We start from the raw sequence: 26516 nt of genomic DNA on the forward strand, positions 1-26516 counted from the left end.
CCAGGTTTCACGTGCAGATTAAAGGCAAGAATATAGATGGGAGCCCTCAATGGGACCCGGAGCATAGAGCCCACAGTACTTCATAACAAGGCTTTCCTTCCCCTCCCCCTTGCCCCCCAGCCCAAGGAGATGGCTCTTAAGTTCACACATCCTTGTGCACCCCCCATACACCTGATGCAGCTGAGACCCTCCCTTTCCCCAAATCCACCACAGGCAGCGTCCCCCGTGAAGTAGAGTCCTCACAAAATTCCAGAGTCTCCCTCATTTAAAAAAAATCCATATTCTATAGATAGCGAAGAGGAGAGGAACTTTTCCACCCCGAGCCTGTATGTAATTACATATTTTGGCCGCATGCTGGGCCTGGGATAAATCTGTATGGTAATGCAGGCCAGGGGCTTACGATGTAGGCACACATGCTAATTTTTAAACCACAAAATCGTGGCTGTTTTTCATTTTCATTTCCAACAACACTGGCAGAGATTAGGTCCTATTAAGCACCATGGGGCCTGTCCTCCCCCTGGCCACCTGCAGGGCTCCTCACGGCTTTCATGGGCTTTTTGGGCCTGGCGCTGAGGCAAACACAGCCTTCCTAATTGGAGGGCAAAGCTCTGCCCAGGAGAAGGTGTCCAGGTTGGCAGACCAAGGCCGTCTACTCCCCTCACTCCCACCGGGGCTATGGCTAGGTCTCACTCCACCCGGGGAGGGAGGATTCGGAGTCCCCAGGGCCCATGAGGCTTGAGATTTCCAGGCTGAGGCCTCTCCTCACGGGAAAGGCAAGTCGGCACCCCCCCCCCCCCCCCCCCCGCCCAGCAAAGCCCTAGAGGCTGTCCTCAGGACCCTGAAGAGCGAGGGCTTGGGTCACTGACCCCGTCAGTCCAAGCCCAGCCTCCTATGGATGTGTGACCTTGTGCAAGTCACTTCCCTTCACTGGCCCTCCGATTTCCACGTGTCCAACCCATGCAAGTGCAAATGAGGCGATCTGGACCATTCCTTCCAGCCCTGACGTTCTGCATCCGAGCGCCCTCTTTCCTGCTAAAAGGCAAATGGAGCAGGGATGACGGCAGCTAACACGGGTTACCTGTGGACCAGGTGCTGCACCGTAAGCGTTCACTATGTCATTTAATCTTCCCCTTGATTCCCTGAGGGAGCAGCAGGGTAAACAGCAAATCCCACATTCATCCCTCGCTGGTCGGGGCATCTGTTTTCTCATCCCTACAACGAGAACGTAACTGACCCAGTACCACTGACAAGGTACTCCTGAGATCAAATGAATTGGCACACAGTACACAAGACACTTAGAACAGGGCCAGGCACACGGTCGGCATCATCTATATGCTGGGCGTTACTATTATTTGACAGACAAGGAGACGGAAGCTCAGAAAAGGCTAAGTGGCTCACTCAAGCTCACACTATTGGAACTCCAGCTGGATCCCAGGCCCCTGTTAGCTCCCCGACTGATGTTTTTGTCCCATTCAGAAATAAGTAAAGAAGAAGCAGGGGTAGATTCTCTGCCTCCCCTTAGTCCCCATTCCTGGGCACTGGGCAAAAATGGCAGCAGAGATGCTGAGATAAGCAGAAGGGTCCAAGAGGCCCCCTGAATGGGGTTCTGGCCTGATTGCCACCCCCAGCCCTGACTCTCTGGGGTCCGTGGGCACAAGGGAGCCAGCCCAGGCTTCAGTCTAACACTGGGGTCTGGCAGACCCTCTGCTTGTGTGAAGAAAGAGGAGGGCGGGGAGGGCCTGGGGAGGACCTGGCTCAACCCCCTTCCATTCTCCCTCCATCTGCACCCAGAAGCAGCCGAGCGTGGCACGGGCCACCCCTCCCACTCCCACCCCCTCGGCATTCTCCCCTCCTGGGCGAGGGCTGCCCTGTCTCTGGGGGGACCCTGGTCTGTGCTCAATTTCATGCCACTTAATTCCCACGTCTGCCCGTGAAAATGGCGACAAATCGGCCGCAACTGCCCAAATGTCCCATCCCATCTCCGACGGCTCTCTGCACCCCCCCCTCTGCCAGTCCCTCACCCATCAGACTGGAGAGGGAGCTGAGAGGGCCTTACCGCTGCCCCAGACTCGCAGGGGGCTCTCTTCCCTGACCCCCCTCACACATCCTTTCTCCACCAGGGCCAAAGCCAGAGGCGACCCATTGCAGGCTCCTCAAGCTCACGGTCAATGTCCGGGCACTGTTTTACTTTGAAACTTAATGTTACTGCGTAATGCTTTATTCTTTTACTTATTTGTGTATTCTCCTTTAAGAACAATTTATGTTTTGAATAGCTAACACATTCACATGATCAAATTTCATAAAGCAAAAAAAGGACAGTGAAATGGCTCCCTCCCACGCTTGCACCCATTCCCCGTGGGCTGCCATCCCAAGGGTGACTAACATCCCCAGATGCTTGGGTATTCTTGGGTATCTGTTCTGCAGAAATAAGCAAACACATATAGTCTTTCTTGCCTTTTCCACAAATGGTGGTACCTGCTGATCTGCACGTGTTTACTACGCCTCAGTGGCCAGTCTCCATCCTTACCTCCCCCCCACAGGGTATATTTGAACTTCTCCTCGCCCTCCACCTGCCCACCATAAAGGTTTTGAAGCCATGCAGACCAGAGTCCAATCCTACCTATGCCAATTACTCTCTGGGTGACCTTGACAAGATCAATTTCTTCATGGACCTCCATCTCCAAATCAGTAAAATGGGAATATTCGTGTACACCCACCTCACAAGACTACTGGGGGTGGGTGGGTAAGAAAGAAGATAAAGTGCCAGGTGAAACATAACTGCCCGTTCCTTTCCCCTTTCTCTCCATCCTCCCACCGAATGAATGCCCACTCATCCTTGAGCTGATCTGGGGGATAGGGACAGATATGGAGGTGAAGAAGCTTCCCACCCAAAAAGAGCATAAAGTCTTCAGTGGCAAAAGCGGGATCAGAACAGAATTGATCCAGGGGCACCTGGGCGGCTCAGTCGGTTAAGCATCTGCCTTCGGCTCAGGTCGTGATTCCAGAGTCCAGGGATGGAGCCCTGCATCAAACTCCGCATTGAGCCTTGCATCCGGCTCCCTGCTGGCAGAGAGTCTGCTTTTCCCCCTTCCCCCGCCCCTCCCCTGACTCATGCTCTCTCGCTCACTCTCTCTCTCAAATAAATAAATAAAATCTTTAAAAAAAAAAGAATAGAATTGATCCAGTTGGCAAGTGGAGGTGGCAAAAGGAAGTAGAGCTAGAATTTTAGGAAAGACAAAGGAGAAAGGGAAAAGGGGTGTGAGAATACAGTGACCTATTAGACTTTGGGGAAAGACAGAACTAAAGATGATTGTAAGAGAGCTTTTTTTTTTTTGAAGATTTTAAGTAATCTCTACACCCAACGTGGGGCTCGAACTCACAACCCCAAGATCAAGAGCTGCATGCTCCACTGACTGAGGCAGCCCGGCGCCCCGATTTTGAGAGAGTTTTGCTGTCTGTTGTGCCATGTAATTTCCTTCCCCACTTTGCTGCTTGTCCAAGAAAGTTCAGTAAAGCCTTCCTAGCAAATCAGTGCTTTCTGGAGCTCTTAGGGTTTCTTTTGGATGTGACCTGGGCTGATTTATTTAGATTGCATTGTACAATCTCTAGGCCAGGCTTAGCACAAGTATGGAATGATAGAAAATTGAGAGGGATAGGTGGAGGGAGGAAGGGAGAGTGCACACAGGCTGTGGCTCTCAGTCCTTTCTCTGGGCAGCCCACGTGATGGACAATGATATGTGTTCATAACATGTCTCCTAGGGAGCCCCCAGATTTTGGTGAACCACCTCCCCAGCCCCTGCTCCCCAAATTTGTACATAAATACCCCTAAGGTTTGTAACTGGCACAACTACTAAGGACATCTCAGAAATACTCCCTCTCAATGGTTGTGGCACAGACAAGAGGGGGTGGGTGTTGGTGTGATTCTCTACCAGTCTTTTTCTTTCTCCACCTCTCAAGAAAGCTATCAGGAAATAGGTGAGCTAGATACTCCTAGATAACCATTGCCTCATTTTATTCCTTTCAGCAATCTTATGAGGTGGGATTGACGTCCCCATTTTTTAAAAGATTTTATTTATTTATTTGAGAGAGAGAGTGAGTGAGAAAGAGAGACAGATCATGAACCGGGGGCAGGGGGGCAGGGAGAGAGAGAAGTAGACTCCCTGTTGAGCAGGGAGCCGGATGTGGGGCTTGATCCCAGGACCCTGGAGTCGTGACCTGAGCCGAAGACAGATGCTTAACCGACTGAGCCACCCAGGCACTCCTGACATCCCCATTTTAATTTCAATTTCCAATTGTTTATTGTTAGCATGTAGAAATATAATTTATTTTTTTAAGTTGACCTTGTATCCATCAACTTTACTAAACCTATTAGTTCTAGTAGCTTTTTTCGTGGGGGAGGGTTGATTCTTTGGGTTTTCTGTGAAGATGATCATGTCTGTGAATAAAGATGGTTTTTCTTTTTCCTTTCCAATCTATAGGTCTTTTATTTCTTCTTCTTGTCTTATTGCACTGGCCAGGATCTCCGGTACAGTGTGGAATAGGAGTGGTAAGAGCAGAAATCCTTGCCTCGTTCCCGATCTTAGGGATGAAAATTGTTCAGTTCTTTAGTTGAGAAGATCGAGTCACAGATGTTCAGTAACAAGCCCAAGGACCTGTCGCTAGTCAGTGACAGTGCCAAAACCAGAGCTCAGATCTGTCTGGCTCCAAAGCCTATGCTCTTTCTACTGCTCTAAGCTTTGTGAACACTAGTAAAGTGCTGTACACATATATGGAGTTATCTTAAGTTCCTCTTTATAGCCCCCTGTTACCTGCCCAGTGAACATAGCCACTGCTTGGTGGAAATTTGCTGTCTAATTGGAAGCGAGGCACAAACAGCAACATGGAGTGACCCCCCCACCTTGACTGTGGGTACACAGGGGCGTTGGGGGTGGGGGAATTTCCATTCCTCTCTAGAGGCTCACTTCAAGAGGAATGGTCCCCTTGGGTGGGAAGAGGTTTCTTGGAGACAAATGAGGGATGCCGTATAGAAGACTCTGAGGGGCAAAAGAGGGTGTGGGGGTACAGCTGGATCTTTGAAGAACTGGTGGTGGACAAAAAATGAAGACTGTGGAGACAAGACTTCCTAGGCTTGAAGCCCACTTTCACCACCTGCCAGCCACGTGACCTTGGGTAAGTCACTCAGCCTCTCTGTGCTTTCATCTCATCCGTGGAACAGATAATTGCATTTGTACCTCATAAACTCAGCGTGAGGGTTACATGAGCTCATACACCGTAAATGCCCTTGGTAAGTGCTACACGAGGGTGAACAACCCTTATTCTTATTGAGTCACTGGACTGTTGGAGTGAGGACCTCCAGAAGCCACCAGAAACTGTCATCTTCCCTCTTTGGAAACACACACACACACAACACACCACATGCACGCACACATCCTGCTTCATATCACCACACACAACTGTATTTGGAGAGAGCTGTGTCACAGCTGGCCAAGTTGCTTAACCTCTCTGAGCCTGTTTCATCAGGTACAGAATGTACGCTGTGACAGGACAGCCAGCCAAGGCATGGTAAAGCCCTGTAAACATTTGGTAATGGCCACTTCCAAGGGCCTCCTCTCTCTGAGGCAACCGCGAGCGCTTAATCTGTGTTCTCACTTCTCGCAACGCCCCTGTGAGGTCGACGGGGTTGTCCCATTTTCCACATGAGGAAACCAAGCCCTAGAGGTCAAATGACATAAGGGCCTTCAGCCGGGATTGAACCCAGGTAGGCCCACTTCCAAAGTCTGGATCTTTTATTATTTTGGCACAGTTCTCCTCCTGGGACCAAGGGGCCCGAGCACAGCATCTGGGTACAGGTGCCCCCTCCCCCTGGCCTCTCCCCCCGCCCCCGGGCCCTCCCCTGGGCGAGGGGCTGCCCTTCGCTCACTCGCTTGTCCAGCCAAATGCAGGCGGGCGGCGGGCGGCTTTGGTGCATGAGGCAGATGGGACCTTCACAAAAGCCCCGCACCTCTCCAAGCTGGTCCCCCCCACACGCCTGATTACCCCCCAATACCCAAGTTACCATTGATACAGTGGTGCTGGGTGATTCAATTAGTGCAGCCCGCATGAAGGCAACAGCACAAAGAGCTGGGGTAGTTAGAAACTCATTTTCTTTTGATTATTATAGCATCTCACACGTGGAAGCAGAAAATTATAGGCTCATGTGTCTTTGCTTAATATCCTCTGGGGCCAGATTTGTCGTCATGTTGAAGTTAGCTGTCAGAATTGACAAAATCATGTGGAGTTGATGGATTTACAGGGCCTGGGCCCAGCCGTGCTGGAGAGGTGCAGACCCACGCAGACACACAGACAGACAGACATGCCCACGGACGCTCAGCGACGCACACACACACACTCACGCTCACACACACGGACACAGCCCACTCCGACACAAAGATACACACCCCCTGCATTCCAGATGCCCATAAGCAGACACTCTCACGGCGACTCATGCACGGATATACACACTCCCCGCACACTGAAAAACACAGAGCTACATACACACCCCAAATCCTGATACATGTACACAGACACACATAAATACACGTATCCCACACACTGCTATACACTCACCCAGTCTCACATAGGATATACACTGCCTCAGCCCACCCAAACACGTACACACACACACACACACACTCTCACACCCTACTCCACATAAACTGCTAAGCAGACACACTTGGCGATATGCACGCACACATCCTCCAAGCCGATAATTCCACCCAGACACACACCCAAATATTCACACCCTCCCACACACTGGTACACGCCTACCCAGACACACACAGATACTTAGAACCATGCACACTGATATGCACCCACACACTTACACCCATACACCTTGATACACACCCAAACAGACGCATACACAGACACACATACACACATGCTGATTCACCCCCATCAGATAATCTTCCTCCACACCAGGACACACCCACGTGGACCCACATGCAGATCTTCACCCCACACTGATGTGCACCCATGCAGACACACACACTTACACCCATACATAATGACACACACTCATCCAAATACACACACACACACATCCCTACACTATGCACTCCCCTTCAGACGTACATGTACACAGAGCACCCCTGACTCACACACACATACCCAGACTCAGACATCAGAGACAGGTAGGCACACACAGAGCAACAGACACACAGACATCTACAACACACACAAGTCACAGTGATACACAGACACACATACACGGGGGCCAGACAAGTACCCGACACGCATGGACAGGAGACAGAAGGAGGACCATACAGACTGACAGACACATAAACGGAGAAGCAAATTCACAGAGGCTCGTGACCATGAACACAGCAGGCGGCTTCCGGCTTCGACCACTGCAGACACCTTCCCTTCCCTTTCTCTCTCTGCCTCTCCCCACACCCATCCTTGCTTGCCTTGGCTGGCCGGGAGAGATCCTGGGGAGCAAGATGGAGATAGAAACATGGGGTAAGGACTGGGGTACCCCTCCACTTCTGGTTGGTGAGTAGATCAGGGACTGAATTTCAGCCCCATCTGGCCCCCCATGTAGGGTGCAATCCGAGGCAAATTCCTGGGGGAGCAAAAGAAGGCTGCCTGGTGCTGGAAGTTTCCCTGGAGATGACTCAGGTCCACTGCCTCCCTTTCCAGAGGGAAATTCAAGGGCCCCGCCTGTGCTCACCAACAGGTGATGGGGCACCTGCTATGGGAGGGTACCGGGGGCCACACCCCCGGTCTCCTTGGGAAGGGCAGAGGAGATCTGCCCTGGTGGGGCCCGGGGGCAGAGGGTCCAGTCCCAGCCATCTGTGTTGTGGTTAGAAGCCTGGACTCGGCCCAGACAGGCCTGGGTCGGGCCCTGACACATTACTTGGGAAGCACCAGGTTAATGTTGGCATTGGAGTCATGTCGACAGAGTGGGGAGAGGAGCCTGTGGTCACTTGGCCAAGGCTCTGGGCTCCTGAAGGTGGAAGTAAAGAGTCACAAGTTCTAGAATCTTTGAGCCTTGGCTCAGCCAGCTTCCATCCCCTCGCAAGGGGAAAACTTCCCCTGTCTGAACTCCAGGCCAGACGCGTGCCACCTGACCTCATCTCCTTCTCTTGGCAACCCCGGAAGCTTATCCTCCCTACTTGGCCCAAGAGAAGGAACAGGACTTGCCCAAAGTCACAGAGTTCATGAAACAGGATCTGAACCCAGGGTGGCCTGGTTCCCAAGCCCTTGCTCAAGCCCCTCCACCAGGTGAGGTCGGCAAGGAAGGACTCCCAGCCTTGAGCAGGCATTAGGGCCCAGGGTCCAGCCATTAACTTTCTTGGATGAGGTCACTCAGGGGCTGGGGGGCAATGGCTAGGTGGAGAGCCTGGGCTTTGGGGCTTAGCCCAAGCTGGGTTTGAATCTTGACTCAACTTTGGGAAAATCATTTTGCCTCTCTGAACCTAACTTCCTAACTGGCAGGTGGAAAGGATAATATCTCTCCACCTAAGGCCTGGGGAGAATCTGTATACAGGGCTTAGATCTAGGAAGAGCTGTTCTCAGCAGTTACCATCAAGGCCCCCCAGCAGTCCCAGGGCAGTGTCCTGGGCCCATTCCCACTTTGGGTTACTCATGCCATCTTCTGTCCCTCCTCACCTCTTCCACGGTCCCCACCCTGACTCCTGCCCAGGTCTGTGGCTTCTGGGTGCCCTGGAGACTTGGAATGGCTCCACAGACTTCTCAAGACCCCAGGCATCATTCAGGCCAGAGATTCTCAACGCTGTCTACATGTTAGAATCATCACTAGAACCACTGCACTGGGCCCTCTAAAGAGTGGCCTGTGGACCAGCAGGATCAGCGTCACCTGGGAGCTTGTCAGGAGGGCAGAAGCTCACCCCAGACCCACTGATTCAGAATCAGCATCTTAGGAGGATCTCCAGGTGATCTGTACTCACCATGAAGTTTGAGAAGCCCTGCTCAGGGGCACTCTCTTGTTTGAGAGAAGAACCAGCCGAGGTCCAGGGAGTTGCAATGGACACAGCAGGATCAAGGCTCCCATTAAGGTCTTCACTGACCGGCGCTTCACTGACAAAACCTCTTTTCCAGAAAAGGCCATCAGGGAGCAGACATCTCGGCCCAACTCCTCCTGGTGGGACTCCTGGTCAACCCGTCCCCAAGTGCCCATTGCTGGGTCCTCGCCTCTTCCAACTCAGTCTGGTCTTGAAGATATGCTAATCAGCATGGGGGGTCCCCCTTGCACAGAATTATCATATATGAGCCGCTCTTCATCTCAGGATAATTTTCTCATCTGCATAATCGTATTTGACTTCCTTAAGGATGTAAAAACCCCCTTACCTTGGGCGAGTTAATCTTCATTGATTGAATATCAAATTCATTCGAATGTGGGAGAAGAGGCTTTTCGTTCTCAGCAGCAGAGCTGGGCTGAAAGCCTGGCTCAGCTGGGGGCCGGGGTGGGGGGGTGAGCTTTGTCTCTGTCCTCGTCCAGCTGCTTGAGGGACCCTTCCCTTCCGACCCACTTTCTCTGTGGCGGCATCTTTCCAGCTTCTGATGATTTTCCTTCTTTCTCGTTCTTTCTGGGTTTTGTCTCCATTTTTGTATCTGTGGTGTCCTTTAGTGTCTCAATCTTTTGGTTCTGGGGTTCCCCCCATCTTACCTCATTTTCCTATCCTTACTGGCTTCTCTCTTTCTCTTCTCTTCCCTCCCCTCCCCCTTTCCTGCTTCTCTAAGTCTCAGAGTCTCCCTTGACCTGAAACCCCAAGTGTCTCTGCTATGTCCTCACCCGCAATTTGGTGGAAGAAAAAAAAATCCCACCCAACAAGGTATATTCCAGATGTTCACAACAATCCTGTGGTTTGGGTAGTATTTTCCCCTTCTACATACATGGACATGGCAACATGCCCAGGTCCCACAGTAGAGGTGGGAGCAGGATTTGATCCCAGGCCCACTTGACCCTGCAGGCAGCCCATGGTGATCCAGGAAAAGGCTGGCCCACCTGACCCTGCAGGCAGCCCATGGTGATCCAGGAAAAGGCTGGCCCACCTGACCCTGCAGGCAGCCCATGGTGATCCAGGAAAAGGCTGAAGCCACAGGCCTTCTGCTCCCAGTAAGCCTGGAAGCAGGTGAATGAATCAGCTTAATGAGTCTACAGCTTGTCACTTCTCCTCAAGCTGATGTTATTTGGAGTGCTTAACAAACCATTTGGTACATAGAAAGTACCCAGCACACGCTAGATAGCTATCACCATCATCGTTATGGTTATTCAAATTCAGGCCAGGGTTCAAATTCTCGCTCAGGTGCATGAAATCGGTGTGACCTCTACTACTATAAGGACTAGAGCTCCGCATACAAAACACCCAGCTCCATGCCAAGTACATAGTAGGAGCTCAGGAAATGTTAGCAATGACTTTCACTTTACTACTGTCATTAACATTGCTATTATCACTGGTGTTACTCTCATCATCATTCTTATCTCTGAATGCCTAGCACCTAGTAGGTGCTTGGTAAATATCAGTGAATGAATGACCTTCTGTAGAAGCCCCTTTTATACCTTCACTACAGTTCCTGACTCTCTGACTTCATTTCTCCTATATATTTTGCAGGGTAATGGTTAAGAGCTGGGCTCTGGAGTGAACAAGACATGGTTGAGCATCCCAGCTCTGCCACCTGCTATGAGCCTCTCTGAGTCTCTGTCCTTCTGTCTGCAGGAAGAGGCGATCAACAGCACACACCTCATTGGGCAGTGGGAGGCATAGCTAAGACGGGGAAGGAGGTGGGAAGAGGTAGGAGCAGAGGTATCTTACAGGAGCAGAGAGAGAAAGTGGGACCAAGCTGTGAAGGCCTTGAATGCCAGTCCAGGTGCTTCCAAACTGGGCCTCGCTTCCTCTTTCCCGGGCTGCTGGAAAGGGACCCTGGTCTGAGGGCTCTGCCTGCAGACCCTTCAAGACAAAGCCAGGATACAGGCATTCTGCCCAGGCAGGAATGCATCTTCCCTGGACTCCTCACTCTCAGTTCTAACTGGAGCTGGAGCGGTGGGGAAGGGAAGGCCACTTGCATTTCAGACCTGGGGCGGGTGGGAGGGCTTCTTGGGGCACGGGTGGAGTCAGCTGCCTCACTTCTCACATCCTGACCCCAGACCTGCCTTTTCCGGCCACTGCCCCTCGGAGTATGACCCAGACTCTGACCTGTACCCAACGCTACTTTACATAAGCTAACTGATAATCATAGGAGGGACATACCATCACTATAGATTATATAGATAAGGGAAATGAGGCCCAGAGAGGCAAAGCAACTCGCCCAAGGTCACACAGCAGTCCGTAGCAGAGCCGGCATCCACACCAGACCTCCTGACTGCAGAGCCTACTTTCTTACTCACGTATCACACCACCTAAAACTCCCATCCAGTTGCAACCCTTCCACCTTCTGCCCCAAAGCCCTGGGAGGATATTGTATGAAGTGCACTCAACCCACTTTGCTGAGTTTCTACTGTGAACCAGACCAGAGGGCACATCCCACCGCCTTCAAAGCCCATGCAGCTCTCTGGGGCTGCGAGGCCTCCTTAGCAGACAGGTCATGGGGCTCGGGCCCCTCAGACTCTGGGCCTCCCAGAACCTCTGGATCATCACAGGGGACCCTGGTGATCCAGGAAGTGACCAGGCAGGGCAGGTGCAGAGACTCCCAGACAGGTGACCCCCGGACTCCTGGTTAACCAGTCTGGGATAACACAGCTCAGACTGCTGGGGGCCCCTGACTCCCTCTGCCTTTCCACAAACACAGAGGAAGTACTAGGGGTGAAGCACCTTCCCACACATGCTCATCACCGCCCTCCAGCCAGCCTGGGGTCCCGGGGAGGCAGGCCCCGTTGGCTCCGTCTTCTAAAAGAGAAAATGGCTATTCCAACAAGGCTCTTAGCCAGTCTTTGCTCCTTGATGGAGAAAAAGGTCCACCCTCCTTCCCTTTCCCTCCCTTTCCTCTCCTTGATCCCTGGGGGGAAATGGGTGGGTGGGGTGCAAACTCCTTCACCGGGAGGGCCATTTCCCCTCCAAGGGGCTTCTATGCTGATGAAGTCATTCATCCAGGTGGGAGGCAAAGCGAGAATGAGTGAACGGAGCTGGATGGCTCTGGACAGACCCTCCCTGCCGAAGCCCCCCTGTGGCCCTCCCAGCTGTGTGACCTCGTGCAAGCCACATTCTCTCCGCCACCAGCTGCCTCACCCATGCAATGGGCAAAGGAGATTTCCTCCTCCCCAGGATTAGCCAAGCCAATCAGCTAGCCCATGCTTAATGAACGAATGCTCCAACCACTGCCCCCCAACAAGCTCTTGGTTCCCTAGCAGAGCCTGTCGGCCTCCCTCGTGACCTCTGACCCCTCCTCCTCCTCTCCTCAAATCCTTCTCAGCGGGGGCTGTGAGTCCCTCCCCCCACCCCCCCAACGAGGCCCAGGGGGCCCGGAGAAATTAGACCGAATCAAAGCAGAAAATGAGTTTTCATTCATCTTGGAATGATGCGAGAGGTTCTGGGCAAGACAAATAGCAGCCTCCCTCCTTCCTTTATCACTGTCACCGCAATTAATAGGCTGTGGCCTTCGTTACCCGGGCCTCTGCTAAGGAGGGCGCAGGCCCCTGGGCGACACTAACGAGGGAGAGGAAGCAGACCCGTCTCCCGCCACGTTCTGTCATGAGGCCATATGCTCGCCTGGCCCTTCGGTCTTGCCGTCAGGGCTCGGATGTGCCAGGAGTGTGCTCAGCAGCACACAGGGCAGCCCCATGGGGCCACACGTCAGCGTCAGGGAGAGGGCAGCCTCCGTCCCAGATAGCCCCGGGTGGGCTGGCCGGGCTGTGTGTTTGACCATGGGCTGTGCCTCTTGAGAGAATCCAGTGTGGTGGTGACGAGGCACGCGTGGTTCCACTTACGCAACACCCTGCGAGCAAGGCACCTGATCTCTGAGTTTTCTGATGGGGGATACTGGGACTCAGAGAGGTCCAGCTACTCATTTGAGGTCACACAGGATTTTGGAAGGGCACCAGGATTTGAATGAACCCAGGCCTGCTTGACCCCCAAGCTTGGGTTCCTCACTATCATGTTTGGTCATCCCACAACACGGAGGGAGCGAGGACTGGGAGATGGGTTCCTGAACCCCACCCTGGCCCAGTCCTGTGGTCCTCAGACCATGGCGGGACCTTGAAGTCATGGCAGTCCTTAGCCTAAAGCAAGTCTTTCTCATGCACCACAACGAAGGCCCTTTTTCCAAGTGGGAGTAGATACCATTGAGATGATTTTTAAAAGGATTCCTGTAAAGGGTTACTGAAAGCCTAAGAGGTTTGGCTCATTGGATATTTGCTTCACGAAGACCACATTACTTGTCTATTGCTGTGAACAAATTACCCCCCCCCCCGCCCCAGATGAGTAGCTTACAATCATAACAAACTTTTAGTATCGTTCACAGTTTCTATGGGTCAGGAATTCAGGAGTGGCTTGGCTAGCAGTTCTGGCTTAGGTCTCTCCTGATGCTACAATCATATGTTGGCCTGGCCTGCAGCCATCTGAAGGCTTAACTGGAGTTGGAAGATCTGTTTCCAAGATGGTGCACTCCAATGGCTGGCACCTTGGTGCTGGCTGTGGATGGGAGGCCTCGGTTCCTCTTCATGTGGAGCTCTCCGCAAGATGGCTCACAACATGGCAGCTAGTTTCCTCTGAGCTAGGAGATCTGATGGAGCAAGGGAGAAGCCACAATGCCCTTTATGACGTAGTCTCAGAAGCCATACACCGTCACCTCTGCTATACAGTATCGGTCACAAAGAACACCCTGATTCAGGGTGGGAGGGGACTACACAAGAGTGTGAATACCAGCAAACCAGCACCGTTGGGGGTAATCTTGGAGACCGGCTACCACAGATACTTTTGAAATCAAAAGAGCATCCTGTAGAGGTTGAAAAGGGATCCTTGAGGTTAAAAAAAAAAAAAAACAGGTAAAACTTAACCTACAGTGTGAAAAATGAGGAGAATCTTTACCTTTGGGGCAGACAAGAACGGAGAAGAGCCCCAGGGGAACATCTGGGGAGCTGACAATGTTTTATTTCTTGATCGGGGTGCTGGTCATATGAACACGTTTACTTTGTGAAAAATCCTTGGATATGATGTGTGTCCTTTTTTGTATGCACACGATGCTTCAATAAAAACATTTTGGAAGAGATGCTCATACTTGAAAAGGCTTGGAGTGATCTGTGTGTTCAAATCGTCTCATTTTATAGGAGAGGAAACACTGGGGCTCAGAGAGGGAAGGTGACTTGCTCACGCGCCCTTGGCGGGTGGGTCGGGGGTGAGGTCTTGGGCTGGCCATGAGCCTTCTGGCTCCTGGGGAATGGGCCTTTGCAGGCTCTGTTTGCACGAGCTGCTGCCATCAGCAGGCTGGGGAGGTGGGCGGGGGGGGGCTCCCCATCCTGTGCTTTCGCTGCCCTTCCTCTCCCCGGCTTCCCCAGAGATGCTCCAGAACTGGTGGGAGACTGTGTCAGGGTCTAGCCCACACAGCCCCCTCCCAGCTCGTCCTCCCTGGGGCCGATGGTGGCACTCCCTGCCCACAGACCGGCAGTCTAGAACGTTCAGAGAAAGAGTGAGTTTCTCGAGAGGGCTGTGTCCTGAGGTGGGGAGGGGACAGGTGTTGGGGTGCTGCTTCCTCCATAAGTGCCTCTGTTAGAACGTGCCTCTCACTCAGATGACGAAGTCCCTCTCCTGTGGCTGGACTCGGCAGCTTTTCAGGGCAGGGACTCAGCCTGATTTCAGCTCTGCGTGTCTTGTATCCACCAGTTCATCCAGCCATCCACCCGTTTGGCCAATGTTTTCCGAGCACCCAGTAGAGGCACTGGAGCTCTGACGATGAACAGAACTGGCAAAATCCCTGCCCTCGGGGAACTAACACTCTAGTAAGGGCAGACACCATAAGTGAGATATAGATACATATGGGGGATGGGGCATAGGAGTGTGCGTGTGCGTACACACACACGCTCAGTTGTATCAGGAAAGACTTTAGTGCGAAAATGACATCTGAGCAAAGGCTTGAAGGAGGTGAGGGGGTGAGCCTAAGGTTATCAGCAGGAAGAGTATTCCAGGCAGAGGGAACAGCATGTACAAAGGCTCAGAGGCGAGGGCACGCCGGGTGTGCTAAGAACGAGCCAGGAGGCCGGTGAGGCCTGAGCGAGGTGAGCAAGGAGGAAGCAGCTGGTAGAGATCCCGCAGCTCAGGGGCCTGTCAGACCTGGGTTTAAGCCGTGGTCCTGCGTCCCCTAACTGGAGGACCTGAGGGCTCTTGGTTGTAATCAGGAGAATACCTTCTACCTCGAAGGGCCTTTGGAGGCTTAAACTCAGCCCTGCCTTTAGTGAATGTCCACGAAGTTTGAACAGGATAGACAGTCTTGCTGTACCCCCCTCCCCTGGAACATGGCTTCACGAAGCCCAGGGATTTTGTCCGTTTTGTTCACCACTAAATCCCCAGACCCAGAATATGTCCTCCACAAGGGCCCTCACAGACCTTACAGTTAAACAAACAATGACCATACACCGTGAGGAGACATATCTTGAAGAAGAAATGCAGGGAGCCAAGGGAGCTCTTAGTAAGAAAGCCTAATACGGACCTGGAGAATGGCAGGGAGGGCTTCCTGGAGGAAGTTATGGCTGAGCCGTACTGACAAGTAGGAGTTAGCCCAGGGGTGTTCCAGGCAGAGGGAACAGCACGTGTGAAAGCCCAGAGGCTGGAGAGAGCCAATTATTTTGAAGGATTTCAGTACTAGAAGAGAGCATCAGGAGAGATAAAGGGGCAGTATGGCATGGGGTTGTGGGGCCAGAGGGAGGGGCGGCTGGATGGCAGAGTGCCAGGTCCTAAGGGCTGTGGAAGACCCCGGGAGCCATTCCGTATGTGACACAGTTCCTGGCACATCAAAGTGAGATGGAGGAGGGGTGAGGGGTGGAAGAAGAAAGGGAGGAAAGAAAATCTGAGCCAGCCATAGTCTAGCCTCCCGGAGTTTTCCGCAGCAGCTGTGGCTAAAGCTCCCGCACAGGCCCGTGTCTCCGGCTCTGAGGGACTCGCTGGGCAGGCCAACAGACCCCGGGCCCTCCCAGGACGGGGTGTGCCCCACTTGCATCCCTCTCTCTGCGCTCCTGGCCAGGCAGGGCAGGGTGGGACAGGTGGGCCCCGGGGTCTCAGCAGTGGACACAACATTCTGGTTCAGTGGAAGGACCTTAAACTCTGAGACAAGGACACAGCAGTAAAGGATGATGTGGCCGAACACCCCGGTTCTGTGGTGAGCAGACCCCAGGTGTGTGATCGGGAGCAGTTAAATTTCATCATTACCCTTTCTCCGATGGTGTTTTTTATAGTCTTTTTTACTGCTGGCACTAAAGGTTCTGGACTCATCCTGGCGGAGTGGAGGACATCACTCGTAGGGCTGACTGCTCCATGATATAAAAAAATGACAAGTCCCGGCTTAATCTTTCTGATAACTGTGTTCTGCGCCCCCATCCATCTCCACCAAGGGGTTTGGGCGAAGCTGGAAGACAAGAGCATCCCAGCATTTAAGAATGAAAAATTCAGTGCCCTTTTTAAGCCCCTGCGTGAAGCTCCCTGGCTTGGTGCGATTCTGGAGGTGGGGGGTGGGCAGGGATGGGGGGCAAGGAGTGAGAACCTCTGGGGTCTGGGGTGGGGGAGGTGGACAGTGGGTCCCACACAGTGTTGGGGAGATGTATCCTTGGAAGTGTGTGCGAGTCCTGTGCCCATCTGGACGGTCCTGGTCTTGTGCTTCCAAGTCTCTAGGTTCCTGAGGGTCTGTGGCTATGTTGTGTGTGAGTATTTGGACCTGGTTGTGAGTGTCTAATATGGGAGAATGGAAATAGTCCCTCACTACAGATCGATTCCATTCCCAGTTCTACTTGAATGACCCTTGTAGCCCTTTGTAAGTCATTCCAAGGTGGAATTTGGGGCCTCTGGTGAGTTAGGACCACATGATGCCAAAGTCATCAAACTGAGCCCTTGCTAGCTGGACGACCCTGGGCACATCACACCTCTCCCCTTTGCTTACATCTCCCCATCGGTTCTGTGAGACCCTTGCTCTGGATGACCTCCAAGGCCCAAGATGCGAAGACCCAAGATGTTGGTGGGGGGAGGCCAGAAAGACTCCTTCAGGCCCAGGCAACTCTGGCCCAAAGCTAGATTCTAGCTGTGGCTCAGACTTTTCTGCTTGTGCCTAGGAGAACGGCCACCCATTTCCTCTCCGAGCTCCAGAAATGGCCAGCCACAGGCACGGGCTTCGGGAACAGGCTAGAGAGGGCAAGAGCACGGGGTTTGGAGCCTTCAGACCTGGTCTTTGATTCCAGCTTTATGTACCAGTTGCGTCCATGACCTCCTGAGGCTCAGTTACCCTACTTGTGAAATGCAAACAAAGGAGACAATAGGCCTTTCCCCTTGGGTCCAATAAGCCATATAAAACACGATGAGCACTCGCAAAATGCTGGTTGGTGTCGGGGTCTCTCTGACAAGGGCACCCACTCCCTGCCTTCAGAACCACACAGACCCCCAAACAGAGCTTGCCTGTTTGTCCCTGCCTCATCCTGTCTCGGCCCCCTTCCTCTCTTCCTGTGGAAGTCCAACAAAGGGGACAAATGGCCCTCTCGCAGAGGGATGCAAGAGCTGGAGGGAGGGGAAGCTGAGCAGGGGGACTGGCTGAGATCGGCCACCAGAGGACTGGTTTGTCCCGGAAGGAGCCAAACATTTGTTGTTAATAAGAGTGGGGGGGGGCGGTGCAGAAAAACTTGCAAGAAGCTCCCACCTGGGCCGGGCAGATGCAGCCCCACACAATCCCTTTATCACCAGCAACGTGGTTTTAGAGAACAAGATGACAGGCTGATAGGCCTTGGTTATCTGGGGCAGGCGGCGTTTATCTGGGAAGCTTCCGCGGGCCAGGATCCCCACCGGTGTGTGTGTTATCTGGGCCGCAGCGGCTGGGGACTTGGGGCCCCCTCCCCGATAGGGCAGCCGCAGGATGGCAAGGGACGGGGGGCAAGGAGGATCTCTTGCGAGGCTGGGAAGATTTATGGTTAAGAATGGCCAGGGCCCTTGGGCATCTGGGGCTGGGGCGAACTTGACCCAGTGATTTGGGGCCACCCCCACAGCCACGGGTGTCAGTGCAGGACCCCTGTCAGGCATAGACAGTGATCTCATTCACCCTGTGGGCAGGAGTGTCCATCCCGTTTTCCAGACACTGAGGCCTGGATGGGTTATGTCACTTGCCTAAAGGTGCCTGGCCAGAAAATGGCAGAATCAGAAGTTGAGCCCTGGTCTGCCTGATTCCAAAAGCACGAGCCCCTAGAACAAATCCTATGACCAGGGCCCAGTGGACCTCAACCCCTGGCAAAAGAGTGACACTTCTTCTCAGAGATGGTTTGGGTCTATTCGTTCCATTGATCCCACCCTGGCCCCGGGGGATGGAGAGCTGGAGTCTTATGCTCGTTGCCATTTTACGGACAAGGAAACTGAGGCCCAGAGAGATACAGAGCTTTGGCCAACGGCACAGTTGGGACTTTAAGCCCAGTCCCCTGGCTCCGAGGGCTACCATTCTCAAGGCCCCAACAAGGAGGGTGCTCCCTTTCCCCTGACCTACTGAGGCAATTGGTATGGGCACCACCGTGTGGCCCTTAATCCTTTACCACCCTCGCAAACAGCCTTGGTCAAAGTAAGTCCTGACTCGGACAGATCCGGCCTTGTGTTGCTGCCATGGTCGTGCCCCTGGCCCGGAAAGCCCCAGAGGGCCAGAACCAGGTGGCTGTCTATTTCTGTGTCTTCCCTCCTGACGTGCGGAGGATGTTTGGTGAGCAAATGCTCAAACTTGGGCCTGATGCTTGGAACACGGGGCAGGAAAGAAGCTCTGGGGATTGACATAGCAAGGGGGACTCGGCACCTCACACGCTCTAGGACCAAAGTTAATCCCAGGGTCTACTCCATCCCCATCGGTCCACCCGGCTCAGGCCCTGCTGTCCCATACTTGGTGACCGGCAATACAGCCAGGACTTGGCCAAGCAGACACCTGACTGTCCCCCTCGGCACTTCCTACCCCCTCGCCCCTCGCCCTACCGACCAGTCATTGCCAAGTCCTGTTAATTTTGCATCGCATTTTACACATTTTTTTTTTTTTAGATCGGGGCACCAGGGCTGCCCTCCTAGACTACTGTAACAGCCTCCAACAGGCCTCCCTGCCTCCAGTCTGCTCTCCGGTTGCAATCAGAGTGGTCTTCTTCCAATACAGACTGGAGCTTGTCCCTCTTCTGCTTAAACTTTCCCGGCCCTCCAAGGTCTTCAACATGAAGTTCCAATGTCTTAATTCCCCTGTGACCTGGCTCCGCCCACCACTCCCTGCCTTACTCCCAGCCACTCCTGGCCACCCTGAATTCTGGGCTCCTCAGGATGCCCCTCCTCGCCGTGCCCCCGGCCTTTGCCAGTGCCCATTTCTGTCAGGAACATTCCTCCTTGCCCTGGCTCCTTTCGTGGCCAGCCCCTCCTCATCCTCCAGGTCTGTTTGGTGTTGCTTTCTCCAGGGAGCCTCCCCTGACCTCTACCCCTACAAGTTAGGGGACTGCTTGTCCAAGCAAGCTTCTGCCCACAACTGTCATAGCCATTACAACATGGACTGGGAATGGCCTGGAAACTTGCCTTCTGTCTGTCTCTTCCATTATACTGTAAGCTCTATGAAGGCAAGGCCTGGGTTCCATTTTTTTTTTAAGATTTATTTATTTATTTGAGGCGAGGAGCAGAGGGAGAGGGAGAATCCCAAGCAGGCTCCACGCTCAGTGGGGCTCGATCTCACAACCCTGAGATCATGACCTGAGCTGAAACCGAGTCGGACGCCTAACCGACGGCGCCACCCAGGCGCCCCTGTGTTCCAGTTTTCTGACGCTAGTTCTCAGTGAATATAAGGAAGCAAGTGCTTGACAACATCCTCTCTCTTCCTGGATTCCTTTAACTCCTCAGAGCGACTTGGGCAGAGAGCCGCTGGGATAGGGAACGGAGGTCATGGAGCCCATCCTGTTGTTCTTTTTTTTTTTTTTTTTAAACTTGGTCCTTTGCCTTTTAATGTTTGTGATATATTTAATACACGTTTTAAAACTTAACTTTTAGTTTAAAAATGAAATATATGTGTACAAAAATGCAAAGAATATACATATACTGTGTGAATAATAATAATAATACAGTAAACCTGTACTCACATCTGATTCAAGAATAATATATTTCCAGAACTTCCAAAGCTTGTGTGAGCTCCTACCCACACCACATTTCCCCTTCTCTCCAGAGGTAACCAAGTTCCTTAATCTTGTTCTTATTTTCTTTATCGTTTCATCACATATGGACAAGTCCTAAACAACATATCATTTGATTTCATATATTTTTGAACTATGTACAACGGGAATCATGCCTTGTGAATTCTTTTGTGACTTCCTTTTTTTTTTAAACTGAATATTATCTACCGAGAGTCACTCATGTTGATACATCCTTTTTAAAGCATGCGTGGTACTCTACTATATGGCCACATCACGATTTATATATTCATTCTTCGCTTGTTTCTAGTTTTTTGCTATTTCGACTTGGCTTGTTCTTAATGATTATCTTCCCCACCCATTCCTGGAGTCTGTCCTGTCCTGTGCACACACACACACACCCCCTCCTGCGGCCACATTGCAGCCTCTACCCTTGGAGATGGGGAGTGGGGGATGAAGCTGCCCCTCATCCGGGCTGCCTCTGTAGAAACCCTAAAGTCACCCACCAGTCAGGGCATCCTTGCCTAAGTCCCGGTGGCCTCCCGGGAGAGGCCTGGGGCTGTGGGGCTGGCCGAGTGCTCACCAGGCCTCCTCTTCCCAGCATGCCCTGCCCCCAGCCTCATGAGCTGCCCCACTGGGCCCCCTGGCAGTGGCCTGGGCCGGGGCCCTCCCGGCCCTCTCCACCTGCTGGGCCCTGGCAGAGGGCGTGGGACCGTGCATCCTGGGGTGTGTATCCACCTGTTGCTCGCCGCAGCTGGCTGCCTCGGACTCTGCCCTCCTCCTCCCCCACTCCATTTAATGCCTGAGATTGGAAGAGGCTGAGGTTCCCGGCTGGGGACAGGACATGTTTGTTCAGTTCTGGGCCCAGACTGATGGCGTCCCCTCCTCCCTTCTTTCTTGAATTCCTGAGCCCCAGCTCCTCCGGCTGTCTTCACTCAGGACCCTGAGAGGTGGCACCCATCCCCCTTCTGGAGTCCCTGTATTCTCTTCCCGACCACGAGATGTAGGCTGCTTCAGAAGGCTCTCACCTCCTGGGGAAAGGCCCTGACAGGCCAGAGAGGGTGTCCGCACTCCACTGAGCAGGCCCAGGGAGTCGTGGGAAAGGCTGGTGGGGGGCCAGGACCCGAAGCACTGGAGGCATATGCTTGAGGAGATTATGCCTGAGCTGGGTGGCTGCAGGGAGGAGGCTGTGGGAAAAGTCTAGAGGGGCGGGAAGCACAGAGCGCCTGCCCAGGCTGCAGTGCGAGCACCCCTCCCTGAGGCAGGGCGAGGGTCGGGGGGCTCCCTCTGGCCCAGCCAAGGGCACCGTCCAAGAACCGGCGGGGCTGAGGCCCTCCACGTGGGCAGGCCGGGGCCGGCATAGGCCATTTGTCTGCTCAACAAACCAACAAGCATCCACCGCCGGCCTCCGACGCACTGGGAAGAGGCAGGCCTCCACCCTGGCTGCCAGAGAGTCCCGCACGGTAACAGAACCCGCCCCCGGGAAGGAGGAACGGATAGGCCCAGCGACAAGGAAGGCCTGCATGCCACGCCCCGGCCTGCACTTCGCAGGGATGAACTCACTTTTAACCTTCACAGCACCCTTGCGAGGCAGGTCCTATGGTCATCAGCCCCATTTTATAGATAAGGAGCGTCTGTCTCCTCAAACCCCCTTCTCCACATCCTGCAGGCAAAGGGGAGCGGAGCTCGGAGCGGTTGAAGCAACTTGCCCACCAGAATCCGATCCCAGGTGGATGGGACTTTAAGGCCCTATGTAACTGCTGTTCTTCTGGTAACCAGGACATGCCCTGCCATTTATGACCTCAAGGTCAGGGGGAAAGGTTTCTTCGGGAGGGGCAAGTTTTCTCTGGCCAAAGCTTCCTGAGCCAGCTGGGCCAAAGTTACCAAGAAACACAGAGAACGCATATGTGTGTGGGAGCACTGCACATACGACCGTGTGTACGTACCGCAGTTTGGGGCAACGGAGAGCCGGCAACCAGGAGCCCCGGGTAAGGGGGAGACAGGCTTAAACAGAGAGCACTGGACTACAGCGGCTGAGAATGCTGTCAGACTGCTACTTCCATGGTCACAAGACTTTGGGCAAGAGGCTTCACTTGTCCGAAAAATGGAAAAAACAACAACAAAACACAGCACCTACTTGACAGGGCACAAAGTAAGGATCCAATACTATTTTGTTTAATCCTCACAACACCCTCTGAGGTCCCATGCATCATTAGTCCATTTACAGACGGAAAACAAAGCACAGAGAGGTTAAGTCCCGTGCCCAAGGTCACACAGCTGAAAAGTGGTAGAGTCAAGATGTGAACTCAGGTTGTCTGACCCCTGAGGCCACAGTTTCAACCTCTTCTCTGTTGTGAAATAACCACAAGAACCCACCCACTGAGGGCTTACTGTGCTCCAGGAGTCAGGCTCCTGGTTGTACCAGGGTTATCAGATAAATCATCTAGGGCAACCCCCTCTTTTCCAGATGAGGAACAGACTCAGAGAAGGGAAGGGACCCGCCTGGGGACTCCTGACTCTTCTGGCCCCCACATGGGGAAGTCGTGAAGCCCAGCTCTGTTGTGCGGAGGGGGCTGTCCCCGACCTGCCCCAGGCATCCCATGCTAGGAACAGACACAAGGCCATCTGTCCTAAGACCTGGGTGCCCAGCTCCCGTAGCCTGGCCTAACCCTCCCCACCCCGCCCCCATGGCCCAGCCTCTGCTGGTGCCATCTGCTGGGTGGCAAGGTGCCCACCCCTGGGGGGTGGGTGCCAGGGGCCAAAGGGGGAGCAGCTGGGAGGCTGGGCGGATCCCATGAGCAGCAGCCCAGCCCCAGGGGCTCTGTCTGGGGAGCTGCAGCAGGGTCAGTGCACCTCCCAACCCCTGAGACTCCGTGAGGGTCTTCCACTACCCTGCCTGCCACGTCATGTGGCCTCAAAACACCGAGAAAGAGCTTGAACTTTTTACCATCAGGAATTCCCATCTCTGGAGACGCACCCTGAGTCAGTACTCACGCCAGTGAAGGAACACGGGGTCCAAAAGCTTCCCAAACGCCCTAACCCCGAGCACCAGCTCACCACACTGCCAAGTCTGTTGAGCAACAATAGTCCACACTTGTGCAGCTTTACCACGTGCCAGGCTCTGTTCTAATCCCTTTACGTCAATTAACTCATTTATCCTTTACACGACCCTACAAGGCAGGTGCAATTATTGTCCCCATTTCACAGATGGGGACAATGAGCTACCAAGTGGTTAAGTAACTTGCCCAAGGTCACACTGCTGGTAAATGGCAGAGCCGGGCCTAGAACCGGAGCAGTCTAAATCCTTAACATTGCTTTTGTGCTTCCTATAGGCCAGGCATTATCCGGAGTGTTTCATATGGATTAGCTCATTTAATCCTCACAATGCTGTTATTATCACCCCCATTTTACAGATGAGGAAAGTGGGGGCACAGCGAGGTTCTGTAGCTTGCCTAAGGCCACACAGCTAAGAGGAAGTGGTGGGATTTGAACCCAGGCAGTCTGGCTGATCCCAAGGATCCCGAGGTTTGTCGGTGGAGGGCCCAGGAAAGTGTTGTAAGAATAAACAGAGGTGGGCTCCTCCCTGCCCTCTCCAGCCCAGCAGCCTCCTTCTGCATCCCCGCCTGTCTCCCCTCGTCCCGCCGTCCCACGCTCAGTGGTCACAGCCAGGGAGACAAGGCCCAGGGACGAGAGAGCATGTGCGAGCCGGGCAGGCAGGCGGGTGCGGGCAGACGTCTCTTCTGTGGCCAATTAAACAAATTGCAGCAAAACAGCATTTTATTAGTATTTGCCCATAGCAGTCTGGGGCTGCAATAAATTTCTCGTGGCTGCAGTGCTGGAGAGGCAGGGAGGGGTGTGTGCATTGGGGGGATCGGTGCCATTGGGCGGGTGTGGGGAGTAGGGTGTGTGACAAAGAGCGGGCATATTGAGCAGTGGATGGTGGAGGAGAAACATCGGGAATGGCCCTGGGGGCTGTTGGGTATCAGAGTGGCTGTCTTCCCAAACAACCGCTCCGCTTCATCATAAACACGGTGAGTTATGAGGCGCCACTGCGCCCCACACCGGCAACAGTGCCAACGAAGCTGCCTGCCCGGGTCGGGCTGGGGGTGGGCACGTGGGGGTGGGCACATGGGGGTGGGCGTGGGAGCCCAGCGCCTGCGGCAGGTCCCAGCCGGCTGCTGGCACCTGCTGGCGTTCGGTCCTCACCAGGGATACCTCGGTTGCTGAAACGGCCTCCTCACTGGTTCCTCTTCCTCCACGCTTCATTCATTCATTCATTCATTCATTCATTCATCCATCCATCCATTCATTCAAGAAGTCTTTATTAAATGCCTGCTGTTTGCCAGGTCCTGGAGTGAACTGTCTGCAAAGCATGTCATTCTTCTATTTTAAAAAATCTCTAGGGGCGCCTGGGTGGCTCAGTCAGTTAAGCGTCCGACTCTTGATCTCAGCTTAGGTCTTGATCTCAGGGTCGTGAGTTCAAGTCCCGCCTAGTGTGGAGCTTACGTTAAAAAAAAAAAAAAATCTGGGGCGCCTGGGTGGCTCAGTCGTTAAGCGTCTGCCTTCGGCTCAGGTCATGATCCCAGGGTCCTGGGATCGAGCCCCACATCGGGCTCCCTGCTCAGCGGGAAGCCTGCTTCTCCCTCTCCCACTCCCCCTGCTCGTGTTCCCTCTCTCGCTGTGTCTCTCTCTGTCAAATAAATAAATAAAATCTTTAAAAAAAAAAAAAAAAAAAAAATCTGTCATGCTCCCCCGCTGCTTTCAGGAACAATCCCAAGCTTCTGGACCCATTAGTTAAGACTCTCATGAACAGCCTTCTGCTTTCCTTTGCAGCCTCCTCTGTGACCACCTCTCTCCACTTCTCTAGCAGCTACCATATATCGAGTATAAAGTACCAGCGCTCTGTGTAAAGGGCTTTCCCTGTATGAACTTGTGGGTCCATCACAACCCCGTCAGCTCAGGCTAAGCTATGCTGTGGTAACAAACAGCTCCCAAGCCTCAGCAACTTCAACAACCAAGGTTCATGTCTTGTTGAAGCTATGCATCCAGTGTGCGTCGTCGACTTAGTCCACTGGGGAGACCCGGGGATAGTCACATCACAATCTTGGTGGGCACTGCACTGTGCTAGAAGAGAGAGACAGAGCGCTCTGGAGGCTCTCCCACTAACATTCAGGCCTGGCATTGACACTGTGCTCACAGTTCATTGGCCTGGACTAGTCACATGACCCTACCTAACCTCAGGAGCAGCAGAACATGCAGTCCTACCTGTGCCTGGAAGGGGAGACAGCCGAAAGTGTTTGGCAAGTAGCATTAATGATTACTACAACGACTATCAGCACCTGTTAGCGGAAGAGGACATGGAGGCACAGAGAGGTTAAGCAAACTGCCCAAAGGCACACAGCCAAAAAGTGAAGCTGGATTCAACCATGGGCATTCTGGCTCCACTCCTGTACAGTGGCCTCATGGTTTCTCACACCCAGCTCCCTTCCTCCCTGCATGCTTGGCTCATGCTTGTCTCTGCCAAGAATGCCCTCCCACCACTTCTCTGCCTGGCAAACTCCTACTCAACCATCAAGACCCTGCCTGATACCACCCCTCCTCTCCCTAGTTCCAGGGAGAGGGAACTGTTCTTGTCTCTGAGCCTACAGCGTATCTGCAGACACGATCACCACAGCACCGCTCATCCTGTCTTGAGCAGTTTCTGTGCCCCGCTGAGGGCCATAGGAGCAGACCTACTTAACTGTGCCTCATGCTGGCACTGAACTGGCATGGGGCTCCCTGGCAGAGGTCGGGGACAGTAGACAGTAAGGCCTAGGTGGGCACGTGTAGTGAGAATTCACCCCCTCCCATTCTGGAAGTCCCTGGGCCGAGGTCCTCTCTCTGAGACCCCAGACTTAGTAGCCTCATGAGACAGGAGGCTGGAGGAAGAGAGAAGACATAGAGCTCTGGAGGCCGGCCTGGGGAGGGAGCAGCAGCTTCCCCCACCAGCCCAAAGCCTTCCTCAGAGCACAGAAGGGCTGCCGGATCCTGGGAACTGCCTGTCACTCTACCTGCTGGTTTGGGGCCCAGCCATCAGTCTGTCCGAGTCATGAACTCTCAGCCACAAAGGGATATGCTTTTAACCTAAACCACATTCCCTCTTCTTCTCACCTACCTCCAGGCCCAGAGGGGCTAACTCAGATCAAACCGGCATTTCCCCTGTCTCCCCGAC

The sequence above is a fragment of the Halichoerus grypus genome, chromosome 2 (assembly GCF_964656455.1).
Source record: "Halichoerus grypus chromosome 2, mHalGry1.hap1.1, whole genome shotgun sequence".
Lineage (NCBI taxonomy): Eukaryota > Metazoa > Chordata > Mammalia > Carnivora > Phocidae > Halichoerus > Halichoerus grypus.